The sequence below is a fragment of the Syngnathus leptorhynchus genome, chromosome 2, assembly GCF_054491065.1.
Source record: "Syngnathus leptorhynchus isolate UIUO chromosome 2, UIUO_Slep, whole genome shotgun sequence".
Taxonomy (NCBI): domain Eukaryota; kingdom Metazoa; phylum Chordata; class Actinopteri; order Syngnathiformes; family Syngnathidae; genus Syngnathus; species Syngnathus leptorhynchus.
The window spans coordinates 23696666-23712512 of NC_141196.1; positions in this window are offsets into that span (position 1 = coordinate 23696666).

Genomic DNA, 15847 nt, shown 5'->3' on the forward strand with positions numbered 1-15847 from the left:
CACCACATTTGGGCTTGGACAGTGTTCTTGAAGTAGTTTCTATCACATGTGAGAAGTATTTGCTGTACTCTTTTAAAAACTTCCGAACTCAATATAAAACTATGTATAAATCTGAATTTACTTGTTATGGAGGCGTGTTATCTGTTTCCTGGGTTCTGAATTAAACTTTGCATTTTTTTTTTAATGACCATGCTAAAGGCTTGTACATCCCATAAAGTAACAATGAGTGACTGAATGGCTTTAGCAAATGTAAAACTTCTTTGAGCTGTTTCATAACTTATTTTCCACTTTCAGATATGATTAAAAACCATTTACAAAACTGTGGTAATAATTTAAATTAAAATTCATGGTAATTCGGTGTAATTGTAATCCAAACTTTTTTAGGTATTTTATTAAGTAAAAGAAGACTGGAAAGTGTTTTCTACATAATGCAGCTTGAGTCATTATACACACTTCTCTTTTTACTACATGGGTCACAACTACAAGAACACCATTATGCCAACAATAAACTGAAAAATGATCAAAAAAAGAGTTTATGGATTAATATTTTTTTACATGTTTATTACAGGCGGCAGTGGTTAGCACGTCCGTCTCACAATTAGGAGGGTGCCGGTCCGATTCCACCTCTGACCCTCTCTGTGGAGTTTGCATGTTCTCCCCTTGGCCGCGTGGGCTCTCCAAAACATGCTTGGTAGGCCAATTGAGCACTCAAAATTGCCCCTAGGTGTGAGTGTGAGTGCAAGTGCGGATGGTTGTGTGCCCTGCGATCAGCTGGCAACCGGTTCAGAGTGTCCCCCGCCTACTGCTAGATTACTGCTGGAATAGGCTCCAGCACGCCCGCGACCCCTGGGGGGACAAGCGGTATAGAAAACGGATGAATGGATGTTACAAGAGCTAAGACCAAAATCATGATTTCAATACTTATTTGACAGGTTCTGCATAATGAAACAATTCATGTGTAGTTTCCCATATTTTTTTTTATTTGTGTGGACTTAAAATCTGCTCTAGATTCTATAATTTATATAACACTTTAACTACAATTTTGTATTATGTTCTAATCCGCCTTTTTTAAAGGATGTTACCACAGTCATATTAGTGCCTAAGGCCACCAGGCCCAGTGGTATATATTTTGATCCAGATCCCTGATGGCATCCCTGGATAGTCACAAGATCACAATATTACCGTATTGGCCCAAATATAAGACGACCCTGATTATAAGACGACCCCCTCTTTTTCAAGATTCAAATTTGAAAAAAGACTTTTTGAACACCAAATTTAATTTTTATAATTACAGTACATCTGACGCAAATAATTATAACAACATATTCGAGAGAAAAAGCACAATATTTTGCCTCATTCAAATCATGCAAAATCTGTCTATCACATCTTAATATCTGAACATTTAAATATGTAAACTAAAGCGCAATCACATTTGAAAATGAATGTCTTCTGGTTTTTGAAATGTAAATAAACCAATCTACTGTGATAAAACAAAAAAATTGCAATAAGTGCATTAACCATCAAAGTGAAGTCTAACTATAACTGTAGTCTTGAAACAAATCTGAATAAGGAAAAACATTGCAATAAAATAATGCAAACTGCCACCGCTATTGTTGGGGAGCCTAAGGACTGTATAGGCCCTATACTATAGTCAAGTCAAGTCAAGTTTATTTGTATAGCCCTAAATCACAAGCAGTCTCAAAGGGCTTCACATAGACAATCAATTGACAATTATTCTCAAAGCATCCCCTGATCTTGGGCTCCCAAAAGGGCAAGGAAAAACTCAAAAACCCCTACCAGGGGAAAAATGAGAAACCTTGAGAAGGGACCACAGATGGAAGGATCCCCCTTTCAGGATCACCTGGATGCAAAGAGGGCACATAAAATACATAATATGGAAATCAAAAAGTGGATGTCCAGGCCAAAGCGAAGAGCTGCCGGAGTTGCCTTCGATTGTCCTGGCAGTGTCCTCTAGGAGGGTATTCCGCTGCAGTTCCCTCATGCTGAATTGGTCCACGAGAATCTAGATAGCCGTCGTCAGCTTGGGTGTCACCTAACCACCTCCCCAGCCGGGGATGGGTGGGGGGAGTGGGGTCGGGGAGAGGAAGCAAAAACAAACTCCAGCCGAATCGGCTACTACAGGTTAATTAAAGGCCATATCATAGAAATACGTCTTTAAACGTGTCTTAAATGTTTCTACTGAGGTAGCAGTTCTAATATCCATTGGCAGGGCATTCCAGAGCTCTGGAGCCCGAATAGAAAATGCTCTAGCCCCTGCAGACATTTTCTTGGCCCTCGGTGTCACTAAAAGACTAGCGTTTTGCGAACGAAGGTTACGAGACGGAACATAAGGAAAAACTAAGTCGACGAGATATGAAGGCGCTAAGCCATGCAATGATTTATAGGTTAATAGAAGAACCTTGAAGTCACATCTTAAATGGACCGAGAGCCAGTGTAAATTGGCTAATATTGGGGTAATGTGATCAAATTTTCTTGTCCGTGAGAGCAGCCTTGCAGCAGCATTTTGTACTAACTGTAGACGTTTGATGCTGGACTTGGGAAGACCAGAGAATAATGCATTACAGTAGTCCAGGCGCGACGTGATAAATGCATGTATAATAATTTCGGCATCACCGGTCGAGAGGATTGGGCGAATCTTAGCAATATTACGAAGGTGAAAAAATGCTATTCTGGTTATATTGTTAATGTGCTTTTGAACGGAGAGCGTTTGGTCAAATATTACCCCGAGGTTAGTTACAGTATCACTCTGAGTGATAGTACGGTTATCTAGAGTTATAGCGGTTTCCTGAAATAAATGTTGATAACGAGCTGGACCAATTATCAACATCTCAGTTTTATCTGGGTTCAGACGAAGGGAGTTGAGAGACATCCATTGCTTGATCTCCGCAAGGCATGCCTCAAGATTACAACAGTCCCGCGGATCTGTCATTGATAATGGCATATATAATTGGGTGTCATCCGCGTAACATTGAAAACGAATATTATATTTACGTATTATGTTCCCAAGCGGAGTCATATAAATATTAAATAGAATTGGTCCTAGTACCGATCCCTGTGGGACACCACACGTAACTTTATAGAGCTCAGAGGACGCATTGCCATGGACCACTCGGTGCGTCCTGTCTGATAGATACGAATGAAACCAGCCTAGTGCTGACCCCAAAATACCAACACAACCTTTAAGACGCTCTAATAAAATATTGAAGTCAACAGTGTCGAAGGCAGCACTAAGATCGAGTAGTAACAATACCGATGAAGTATTTGAATCCATAGCTAAGAGGAGATCATTAGTCACTTTAGCAAGTGCTGTCTCAGTGGAATGATTAGCTCTAAACCCAGACTGAAAAGATTCATATCGATTATTAGCGACCATGTAATCAATAAGCTGCTGCGCTACTACTTTTTCAAGCAGTTTTGCTATGAATGGGCGATTTGAAACTGGCCTATAGTTACTGAGACAGTCCGGGTCAAGATTTGGTCGCTTACGTAGCGGTTTAATGATAGCGGTTTTAAAGGCTGTTGGCACTATCCCAGAGGAGATAGACAGATTAATTATATTTAGAACGGACGGTCCTAAGATTTGAAATAATTCTTTAAATAGTTTGGTTGGAAGCGGGTCAAGTAAACATGTTGTTTGTTTAGCCGCACTAACTAATTGTGTAAGCCTTTCGAGGGACACGCTTTTAAAATTTGAGAGGGTTATTGCATGATCGTCGGCGCTGGTAATCGGCGGTCCCGACTGAGTGATCGGAATGGTCATCTTGATCTCATCCCTAATGGATTCAATCTTTCGAGCAAAGAATTTCATGAACTCGTCAGCCGAGTGAAAGGAGCTATCGGGGGTTGGCTGGCGTAGTGTTAGCTTTGCCACCGTATCAAATAGGTATTTAGGATTGTTCTTATTGAGATTAATGACCTGCGAAAAATGACGAGTTTTTGCTAAGATAAGCGCATCTTTATATTTCAGGAGGCTGTCGCGCCATGCCTGATTCAAACCTCAAGTTTGGTTAAACGCCATTTGCGCTCATGCTTTCTACTTAATTGTTTAAGCGAACGCGTTTCATCTGTGAACCACGGAGTAGGCAGTCTACGGCGAGTTTTTAGACGTAGCAGCGCCACAGAATCAATGGCATTTAACAATGTAGCATTGAATTCATTTGTAAGATTATCAATAGAGCCGGTATATGAGGGCAATACGGCAGTTGCTGGTGGCAGTAGCCCAGATAGCGCAGTCGCAGTCATGGAGTTAATATTACGGCTGCTATAATTCTGATTGCTCTCTTGTCTTTGACTAAGAACTAAAATTTCAAATTTTATTAAGTATTGATCAGACAAAACAGTAGTGTATGGCAGTACTGTTATATTAGAGGTTGTCAGTCCTCGGGATAATACCAAATCTAAGGTATTACCATTCTTATGCATTGCTACCTGTACGGCTTGCGTAAAACCAAACGTATCAATTAGAGTCTGAAACGCCGAAGTAAGTGGCTCTGACGGTAAATTCATGTGGACGTCAAAATCGCCCATGATTATTATATTATCCGCGTTTGTCACTAGATCAGCCACGAATTCTGAAAATTCATCCAGGAAGCTAGCGTAAGCCCCAGGTGGATGATAAATAACAGCAAGATAAAATGACGGTAAAGCGGTGGATCGGACAGTGACAATTTCAAATGTTTTAAATATGTTAATCGAACGAGGCGTAAATCTAAGCTCAGAATTTGAGATGAGGGCAACACCCCACCCTTTTTTCGAGGACGCGCCACATGCGAGCTCACAAAATTTGGAGGCGAGGCCTCATTAAGCAGTTCATTAGGTTTTAACCAGGTCTCGCAAAGACCAAATATATTTAGATTATGTTCCGTGATGAGGTCATTAACGAGAACCGCTTTTGTATGAAGCGATCTAATATTCATAAAACCAACTTTAAGTGTAATCGGTTGGTCAGGGTTTGTATTTATCAGAGGAGTTTTGAACGAAATGAAAGTAAGGTGGTGTTCTCTAGGCCTGACATCACCTCTCAATTGTTTATTCGCGCGGTGGGACGATACGACCGTAGGAATTTGATTGTAAATATTTGGTACACACGTAATATTATCTGAAACAGGCACCATATCATCAGCTATACCGGTCGGGGTGGAGCGTTTGGATTTGTCTGCCACCTCAGTAGAAAGTGTGTTCATGTGTACTGTAGCACTATTCAAACTGTGACGCTCTAGTCTACACAAGGAGCTATGTGCATGCTGGAAGTCTAGCCTAGCGCTAGTTAACTTTAACTTAACTGACTCCAAACCCATCCTGACAGGTGGTCTAGTCACCTGTGCTCCGGCCGGCTCTAAGGTGACCTGTCATGAGTGGGTCAAACAGTAATCTATATTTCTAGAAAGAGTGAAGGCGCCTACACGGTTAGGATGAAGGCCCTTCCTCAGCAGGTCGGGGCGGCCCCAGAAGGAGGACCAGTTATCTATGAAATACAGTCCCTGCTTTTTACAGAACCCAGCCATCCATCGATTAAGGGAGACTAATCTACTAAACCTCTCATCAGAGCCTCTCCCAGGCAGGGGACCAGAGACAAATACTCGATGCCGACTCATCTTTCTGGCGAGATCACAAGTCCTCGCTATGTTTCTCTTTGTAATCTCAGATTGCCTCATCCTAACATCATTGGCGCCAATGTGTATCACTATATCAGAGTAGCTAGTGTTGTTGGAACTACGCTGTTGACTAGTCCTATTGCGAATCAGCTCCCTAAGATTAGCTTCTATGTCGGGTGCTCTGCCCCAGGAATACACATTACCGTAGCTGGATTTTTAAGCGTGATATTTCGGGTAATGGAGTCACCTATGACCAAGGTGCGAGGGCCAGTAGACAGAGACTTTGGACGGCTATGCGTCTTACCTGGCTCATCGCGATTAGCAAGCCGTTTGGGGCTAATGCTAATGGGGCTAGCGGGCTGACTACAGTCCGCGACTGTCCGCCACATCTACTGTTATCGCACTATTCTGCTCTAACTGGCGGACACGTCCCTCTAGCAGGGACAACCTCTCTAACAGAAGGGTGCAGTTGGTGCACGAAGCAGTACAAACCTCTTGTTCCGCAGCCATACTTACGTGTCAGATGATCAACGGTAGACAAACGGCCACCACAGTAGCACAGTAGCAACCCAGAAGTCCATACTATAGGGGGTTGGCTCGGATGGTTGTGCTCTTTTCGCTCCCGGGTGTCGGTCCGAACACAGGAGGGAAGACATGGTTCAGTTTTGATTGCTTTACTGAATTATTGTCAAGAAATAAAAATAAATAACCATAAATGAAATACTCTCTGCAACACACCAAACATAAGTCATCGATCGAGACAACAAAATACATTTGCTGGTGTTGGAGTAACCTCGGGAAAGCCTTGGCCTGCCAGACCAGGAGGCCTTATATTTTACGAGTTTACGACTCTCCTTTAAACTAAATACTTTGTATTTAGTTTAAAGAAAGTCTATTGATCCCCGTCAGCTTTATGGTTCCTTCCTGTCCTTTTGTGTTTGTTTTGTAAGAAGTCTTCAATGACAATGAGCAGGTCTTCTTTGCTTGCGAGATGTTCTTTGTTTAGGGACTTCATTCCTTTTAGTTAACTGTAGCTTTGATTCATAGATTGTAGATGATAGAAACTGGATATATACAGTTTGAAGTAGTCACATTAAAGTTATCCCATATTTACTCAATGTTCGTTTAAGGAACTGTATACCAGTTACCTTACATTTACTTAATATGTGTTGAAATGTTTAAGTAGGGCTAGATATTATTATTATTATTATGTGTTGTGTTAGTTTACTAAGAAGATAAACTAAGCAAGGGTTTAGTTGCATTGTTCCACAGGTAAGCGACATTCAACGTGCTTCAAGTTATCTGATCACAGTCGAGGAGGAGTCGGCCACTCATGGAGAGGACAACTGGTTGGGGGAAGAAAGCAGACTCTGCAGTCCCAATGTGGGGGTCGAGGGCCGACAAGTGCTAGATCACACTACACTACATTCCTTAGCTAATCAGCGTTGCTACAACCACTATCTCCCCTCCCTTTAGTGTAGCAACGCCTCTGTAACCAGGGCAACCAAGACATTAAAAAGAGGAGCACGTGGAGGAGGAACTCAGAATTGGTGGAGATTGTAACTGAGCTTCCTTTCTCTATCGTTCTCCTCGCGAGTAAACTCATCCTGGTTGTCTTCTCCTCTTTGTTCTAGCATGAAATGTTGTCTGATGATATTTAGACCCAACATTTATTTGGTCCTTTCAAGCCGGATGCCGATATACCTGTGGATTCCGGCGGGCGACAGCAGAGATCCAGAAGGACCGCGCGCGGCAGGGATTCCCTAGGTGGACTCCTAAAATCCTTTTCAAAGGCTGGCTGTCTGCTCGTCAGCCGGGATCTGAAGGTTGAAGGCAGTCCGAGGCGCAGAAGTGAAGAGAACCAGTGGGTGAGTTGTTTTTTTTTTTTAAAGAATGGTGCGGCCGAGGGTTTGTCATGCCCTAAAAAGTCCTAGGTTAGAACGGAAAGGTCCGTCTAAAGGTAACAGAAAGGACAGAGAGGTCCAAGAAAAGTTACACACGGAGACGTCCGTATAAAAGTAACAAAACGGAGAGGTCCGTTAAAAAGGGTTGGCGGAGTGCCCGGGAAACCGTAATACTGAATGATTGAGAGTGTGAATGGGAATACGTATCACTAGATATAGTATTCCATATTAAAGCAGTGGGGAACACATAACGTGGTTCTGTGGACGCAATAGGCAAGGATTCTCCACCAGTACGCTGGTAGAAGTGAGAATCACCACAGGATCTTTTTGTTATCCCACTGGAAACACCCGACTTTAGAAACCCCTATGGTTTTACAGGTGGGACCAAATTGATTAAAATGGGGAACGGAAAGAGCAAAATTAATATCCGAGATAATCTAAAATGTAAAGATTGGAAAATATTTGAAAGGCAGGATCCTGATCGAATTAATAATCTAGATAAACGGATCAAAAAATACAAATTTGAGGGAGAGCCAAAAGAAATACAAGAGCGGGAGGAAAAAACACAGGCTACAAATTCGAAACAAAAGATCTTAGTAAAAGTAAAATAGAGAATAAATTAGACAAGATGAGCAAAAAGGTGTTCTTAGTGTGCTCTTTGTGGTCTTTCATGTGTGCCAAACGTGTGTGCTAGCGTGTGTGTGTGCGTGTGCGTGTGCGCGCAGAGGATCCTCATGAATGAGTGTGTGGGGGTATGTGTGTGTGTGTGTGAGTGAGATGTGTGTCCTATGGAAGAAATTAGTCATGGAGAATGTTCAGGAGCCTGTTGAGCGATAATAGGGAAGTTGAGAAGTAGACGATGTAAGTTGGTTGGAGAAACTAAGATGATCGAGGTGTGGCAGTAGAGAAAATAAAGTGTGTGACAGAAAGTGACTAGAAAGGTGGCTTGATAGGATGAGAATAAGAGAGAACAAATGTTGTGTCGAAGACAGTGAAAGATGTTGAATGTGAACATGATGAAGGGGGAACAGTAAAGTAGGCCTGCCCTTTGAGAGGGTGAGATTGAGGAGCGTGCCTGCGCTTGCGCGTAGTCGTGGGTCTGTGCTATGCTCGTGTGGGTGGTGGGCCGGCATCATGATTGTTGCAGGAAATGGCCAGCCTGTGAGCAATCAACATTGATGCCGCGTCCCCCCCCCCTCACACGGGGTGTGCTATGGCTGGGTGAGGCAGAGAAAGTGTGAGTTTTTCAGAGAATGTTTGAAGAACAGTGATGCTTAAGGAAGTGGTGACAATTTGCATGAAGGATAAAAGGCACTGATGAGAAAAAAAGTATAACCAAAACGTCATCCTCTATGACGTTTGCGCAGCGTTGTTTGTTGGTATTGTTTGTGAGCTGTGTCTTTGCTGTTTTTTGTGTTGTCGGTGTGCTGTCAGTGTTATGTGTTAAAAGGATGAAATTGGCTAAAATAGGTGCAAAAATTTTTTGTTAGACTGTAGTCTATCTGATTTGCACCGCAAAACAAAAGCAATTTTGAAAGATGTGTCAAATTAAATGATAATGGAATCGTATGTAGTAATACAACACCTTACTACATATGGGTTCTCTAAGTTATAAAAATATACATTTTGATTTTTATTCAAATGTCTAAGATTCTTGTGATAAATGATGAAAAGATGATTGCAAAGTAACTAAAGAAGGTACAAGAAAGTGAAAATGTCTAATCATTTGATAGCTGGATCGCTCCCCATGCGGGGAAGCCATCCATTTATTTGCTAAGCTAGTTGTGGAAGCAATCCAATTGCCTCAAAAAGTAGCTATATGCACGTGTGCAGGGCACACGTACGAGACTGATAAGGTGTCAAGAGGTAACGGGCTTGCTGACAGAACCGCATAGCTGCAACGCAAAAGTCACTTCAAACTTTTATACACACAGGAAGCAGATTAAATTACTGAAACATTTTTAAAGATGTGCAGCGACAAAATCCATAGACTGAAATTCAATTATGGACGAAAAGAGGGGCAAGAGTCGAGAATGGCATCTATAGATGACCAGAAGACTGACCTATCCTACCAAAATAAAAAAAAACATGATAAAATGGGCAGTAATATTGAGCCATGGTGTGTGTCACATGGCTCAAGAGGAGGGATAGTGGGGCAAGTCAGCTTTATACAACATATGGATTTGATTCATATTCAAAACGTTTATAAAAACCAAACAAAAAAAAATAAATAGAAATTTGTAGAGCTTGTTTGACATGTGCTAAAATGGATTGAATTGATTATGCTGCATTGTGTTGATTTAAAAAAAGATAAATTTGGCCTTTGCAGTGTGATCCGCTGTGTTGCATCTGGCCATGGAGAAAGTATGATGTTTATTTGTGTACTTTGTCAACAACCGATGTAGATGTTAAAGAATGAAATTAATAGCTTTATGTTGTACCGTTGCCATTGACCAAAGATTGTGTGAAATCTGTCACGTCTACTGATTGTGAAATGTGCGACGGAGATATAATATCTGTTGAGAGAAAAAAAAAGAAAGAAACCATTGCTTTCAGAGAATGTAGTCAAGCGAAATTGTATATGTATCGACATGTCAAGATCTGGGGAAAAGCTGGTAAAAACTAAAATGCCTTTAAATTTGAGTGACGACGATGATCTGACTGAAATTGATGCAATTGGAGTCCCAAGAGGAGTTCCTGATTAATAAGAATTAATTGACCAAATTGCAGTAGGATGGGAGTCCTCCATTTGCTGCTGGTGAACGATGAACAAGAACGTTGACAGGATAAATTACATCCATTGCAACATGCTGAAATTGGGCAAACGGACACAAGCGGGATTTGAGGCAGGGCATGAACAGCTAGCCTTCCCTAATGGACTTCCAGAATCGCATTGCTCTTGATATGTTGTTGTCTGAGAAAGGGGGGGTCTGCGCCATGTTCGGAGAACAATGCTGTACCTTCATCCCCAACAACACTGCCCCTGATGGGAGCCTGACGAAGGCCATTGCAGGCCTGCGGTCCCTCAACATGAGGACGAAAGAGCACTCTGGTGTGGACACATCAATGTGGGACAACTGGATGGATGCCTTTGGGAAGTATAAACCCCTTGTGTCCTCAATTATAATATCAATTGCAGTATTTGCTGCTATACTCACCTTGTGTGGATGTTGTTGTATTCCATGTCTGCGTGCTCTGTTTAATCGTCTCATCACTACAGCAGTATCGCCCTATGGAAGACAAGATGGCCCGGGTATGCCTAATGTCTGAACGCCAGCATGTTGATGATAACGATGATGATAACGATGATGATGACGGAATTCTTGCATTTGAGTTCGCAGACTCTTTCCCAGATCTGTGAGTTCCTAAATGACGGTGTCGCAACGGTTATCCTTTTGGTGTAAACATATTTGTGCTCATACTTGTGATCCGACAACTGAAAATCGAGAGAAGTGGTTGTGTTTGGTGATGTATTGATTGAGCAAATATGTGATAAACAGGAGGGAAATGTTGGAGTAACCTCGGGAAAGCCTTGGCCTGCCAGACCAGGAGGCCTTATATTTTACGAGTTTACGACTCTCCTTTAAACTAAATACTTTGTATTTAGTTTAAAGAAAGTCTATTGATCCCCGTCAGCTTTATGGTTCCTTCCTGTCCTTTTGTGTTTGTTTTGTAAGAAGTCTTCAATGACAATGAGCAGGTGTTCTTTGCTTGCGAGATGTTCTTTGTTTAGGGACTTCATTCCTTTTAGTTGACTGTAGCTTTGATTCATAGATTGTAGATAGAAACTGGATATATACAGTTTGAAGTAGTCACATTAAAGTTATCCCATATTTACTCAATGTTCGTTTAAGGAACTGTATACCAGTTACCTTACATTTACTTAATATGTGTTGAAATGTTTAAGTAGGGCTAGATATTATTATTATTATGTGTTGTGTTAGTTTACTAAGAAGATAAACTTAGCAAGGGTTTAGTTGCATTGTTCCACAGGTAAGCGACATTCAACGTGCTTCAAGTTATCTGATCACAGTCGAGGAGGAGTCGGCCACTCATGGAGAGGACAACTGGTTGGGGGAAGAAAGCAGACTCTGCAGTCCCAATGCGGGGGTCGAGGGCCGACAAGTGCTAGATCACACTACACTACATTCCTTAGCTAATCAGCGTTGCTACAACCACTATCTCCCCTCCCTTTAGTGTAGCAACGCCTCTGTAACCAGGGCAACCAAGACATTAAAAAGAGGAGTACGTGGAGGAGGAACTCAGAATTGGTGGAGATTGTAACTGAGCTTCCTTTCTCTATCGTTCTCCTCGCGAGTAAACTCATCCTGGTTGTCTTCTCCTCTTTGTTCTAGCATGAAATGTTGTCTGATGATATTTAGACCCAACAGCTGGCGACCGTTAGTCGCTGTGCCGCTGCGTAACAAGGATGCGAGGCAAATTTAAAGGAGCACACCGGAGCTGTCAATCTAACGGTGCGCATACAAAGCAAACCGTGATCGGACAAATGTCACAACAGTGGACCGTTGTAACAATGAAATGTATATACAGTCATCCCTCCTACTTCGCGGCTTCAACTATCGCGGCTTCGCTGTATCGCGGGTTTTCAAAAATAAATTAATGATTTTATCGCAGAAATTTCATCATTTCACGAGGTTTCGCGGCCACTTGAGTTTCTTCATTTTCCTTTAATAATGATAGCTTATGTTTAAAAGTCGTTTTCTTGTTTTGAAATGAATAAATTAAAGAGTCAGTACAGTATACTTTATCGTCACATGTGACTTCAGGGCGTTCTCTCTGTTGTATATTTAGATGTTGTATATTTTGGACTAACTCATGTTCCGTAGTGGGAAAACCCCGGATGTGGGAGGGGGAGCTTCGGGGACGTTCAGTGTTCTGATGTACGGCCAGTGAACTGACTGTGATGAAAGGAATAAAGCAGTATCCATCACGTCGTTGTCCGAACCATGCTTGCTACATCAGAACCTGGAAAATAGTAAAGATATAACACTCTCCACCGGCGGTGGCCTTCATCTGGACATAGCAATACACTGTTAGTCTCGTCGCTAAGGCATGAATGCGGAGCGCACAGTCCATTGATATGAAAGTCCCCTAGCAGCGAGCTGGTTGATGTCAGCGATAAAAATAGAATATCTTCCAAGAATAGCTAAAAAAAATCTAGTTTCTATTTCGCGGAAATTCCCATTTCGCGGGTGGGTCTGGAACGTAACCCCCGCGAAGTAGGAGGGATTACTGTACTCACTTTGTGTCAAAGACGCACACGATCACAGCAACATACTCAGTCGATTATGAGCGCGCCGGAGCTGTGAATCAAAGGGCGCGCACACGAAGCAAACCGCGATCGGACAAACGGCACAACAGTGGACAGTAGTAACAATGAAATGTATATACTCACTTTGTGGTAAAGACGCACACGATCACAGCAACAAACTCAATTGATATCAACAACCTTTAACTTACCGCTGCGCACAAGTGAAAATGGGAATAATATCTAGACCCCGAATATAAGACGACCCTCAATTTTTCAGTCTTATTTCAATGCAAAAAACATCGTCTTATATTCGGGCCAAAACGGTACATTTGCTGGCAACAGTTAGTCGCCGTGCCGCTGAGTAACGGCTACTCGTACGATGTGAGGCAAACTTAAAGGAGCGCGCCGGAGCTGTCAATCAAACGGCACGCACACAAAGCAAACCGCAATCGGACAAACGGCACAACAGTGGACAGTAGAAACAATGAAATGTATATACTCACTTTGTGTCAAAGACGCACACGATCACAGTAACATAGTCAATACCAGCAACCTTTAACTCAAGTGAAAATGGGTATAATGTTGAGACCCCGAATATAAGTTTTATTTCAAGGCAAAAAACATCTTCTTATATTCGGGCCAATACGATAGATTGGGTTTTTGCTATTTTTCACTTTATCACGATACATTCAAATTGCGATACGTGGAAGTAAATAATATGAATTGTGTCACTCGCTGGGGCATTTAAAACCCTTTTGATGATTATCATCCTTCTTCTCACTACTCTATGAAGATTCTAGGCCTGGATGAGGCATTTGTTGTACTTACATTATCAGTTAACTAAACTCCCCTCCGTGAGTCATCACCTTATTGTGGTGGAGGGGTTTGCGTGCCCCTATGATCCTAGGAGCCATGTTGTCTGGGGCTTCATGCCCCTGGTAGGGTCACCCATGGCAAAAGGGTCCTAGGTGAAGGGTCAGACAAAGCACAGCTCAGACCCCTCATGATGAAAAAGACGGACCTAGTTTTCCCTCGCCCGGAAGCGGGTCACCAGGACCCCCCTCTGGAGCCAGGCCTGGAGGTGGGGCTCGAAGGCTAACCCTAACCCTTCGCCCATGAGGCCCGGCTGGGCATAGCCCAAACAGAAAACGTGGGTCCCCCTTCCCATGGGCTCACCACCTGTAGGAGGGGCCAAAGGGGTCGGGTGCAAAGTGAGCTGGGCGGCAACCAAAGGCGGGGAGAACCTTGGCGGTCCGATCCTCGGCTGCAGAGGCTGGCTCTAGAGACATGGAATGTCACCTCTCTGGCTGGAAAGGAGCCCGAGCTGGTGTGTGAGGCAGAAAAGTTCTGACTTGCCTCCACACATAGTTTGGGCTCTGGTACAAGCCCTCTCGAGAGGGAGGACTCTCTTCCACTCTGGAGTTGCCCGTGGTGAGAGGCGTCAAGCAGGTGTGGGCATACTTTTTGCCCCCCGGCTGGGCGCCTGTACATTGAGGTTCACGCCGGTGAACGAGAGGGTAGCCTCCCTCCGCCTTTGGGTAGGGGTATGGGTCCTGACTGTTGTTTGTGTCTATGCACCAAATGGCAGCTCAGAGTACCCACCCTTCTTGGAGTCCCTGGAGGAGGTGCTGGAGAACGCTCCTTCTGGGGACTCCATCGTTCTACTGGGTGACTTCAATGCTCACGTGGGCAATGACAGTGAGACCTGGAAGGGTGTGATTGGGAGGAACGGCCCCCCCTATCTGAACCCGAGCGGTGTTCTATTGTTGGACTTCTGTGCTCGACATGGATTTTCTATAATTAACAACATGTTCAAACATAAGGGTGTCCATGTGTGCACCAGGACACCCTAGGCCGCAGTTCGATGATCGACTTTGTAGTCGTGTCATCGGACTTGCGGCCACATGTTATGGACACTGGGGTGAAGAGAGCCTGGAGACTCTGAGGCGAGCTCTCCAATCTCTGGGGTCGAAGTCACCGAGGTAGTGATCTCATCCACCTCCGTGGCAGGGCCCCGGGGGTGGATGAGATCCGCCCGGAGTTCTTAAAGGCTCTGGATGTTGTGGGGCTGTCATGGCTGACATGCCTCTACAGCATTGCGTGGATATCGGGGACGGTGCCTCTGGATTGGCAGACTGGGGTGGTGGTTACCCTCTTTAAGAAGGGGGACTGGAGGGTTTGTTCCAAAACAGAGGAATCACACTCCTCGGCCTCCTTGGTAAGGTCTATTCAGGGGTGTTGGAGAGGAGGGTCCGTCGGGAGGTCGAACCTCGGATTCAGGAGGAGCAGTGTGGCTTTCGTCCTGGCCATGGAACAGTGGACCAGCTCTACACCCTTTGGCAGGATCTTCAAGGGTGCATGGGAGTTCGCCCAACCAGTCCACATGTATTTTGTGGACTCGGAGAAGGCTTTGGACCGTGTCCCAACTGATAAGGGCGGTTCGGTCCCTGTATCACTGATGCCAGAGTTTGGTCCGCATTTCCGGCAGTAAGTCGGATTAGTTCCCATTGAGGGTTGGACTCCGCCAAAGCTGCCCTTTGTCACCGATTGTTCATAATTTTTCTGGACAGAATTTCCGCCGTTATTCTACCGCTTTGATAGTGTGTCACTGTTTAGCTCAGTAAGTCGAGAATGGCACTTTCAACACTTGCCGCTTTGACGAATGAGTTCGAATCCGACTTGGCCGTTATTTTTTATTCATTCATTTTTCATTCATTCAATTTTAACACATCACTTTAATAATTATTTTATGCAACATCATCATCATAATTAATTTACCATTTTTATTTCTCATTTAAAAGCATTATTCCACCGCACAAACAGTTAGTAATTTTAACACATTTTAATAATTTATTTCATTTAACATCATCATAATTAACCCGCTTTACTCAATTTATTTCTTTGGATTTAGCATTATTTTACCGCTTTGACAGTATATCACTGTTTAGCTCAGTAAGTTGAGAATGCGACATTCAACGCTTGCCACTTTGCTGAGTGAGTTCGAATCTAAAGGCAAGTTGTCAGTTTTTATTCATTCATTTATTTATTCTTCATTC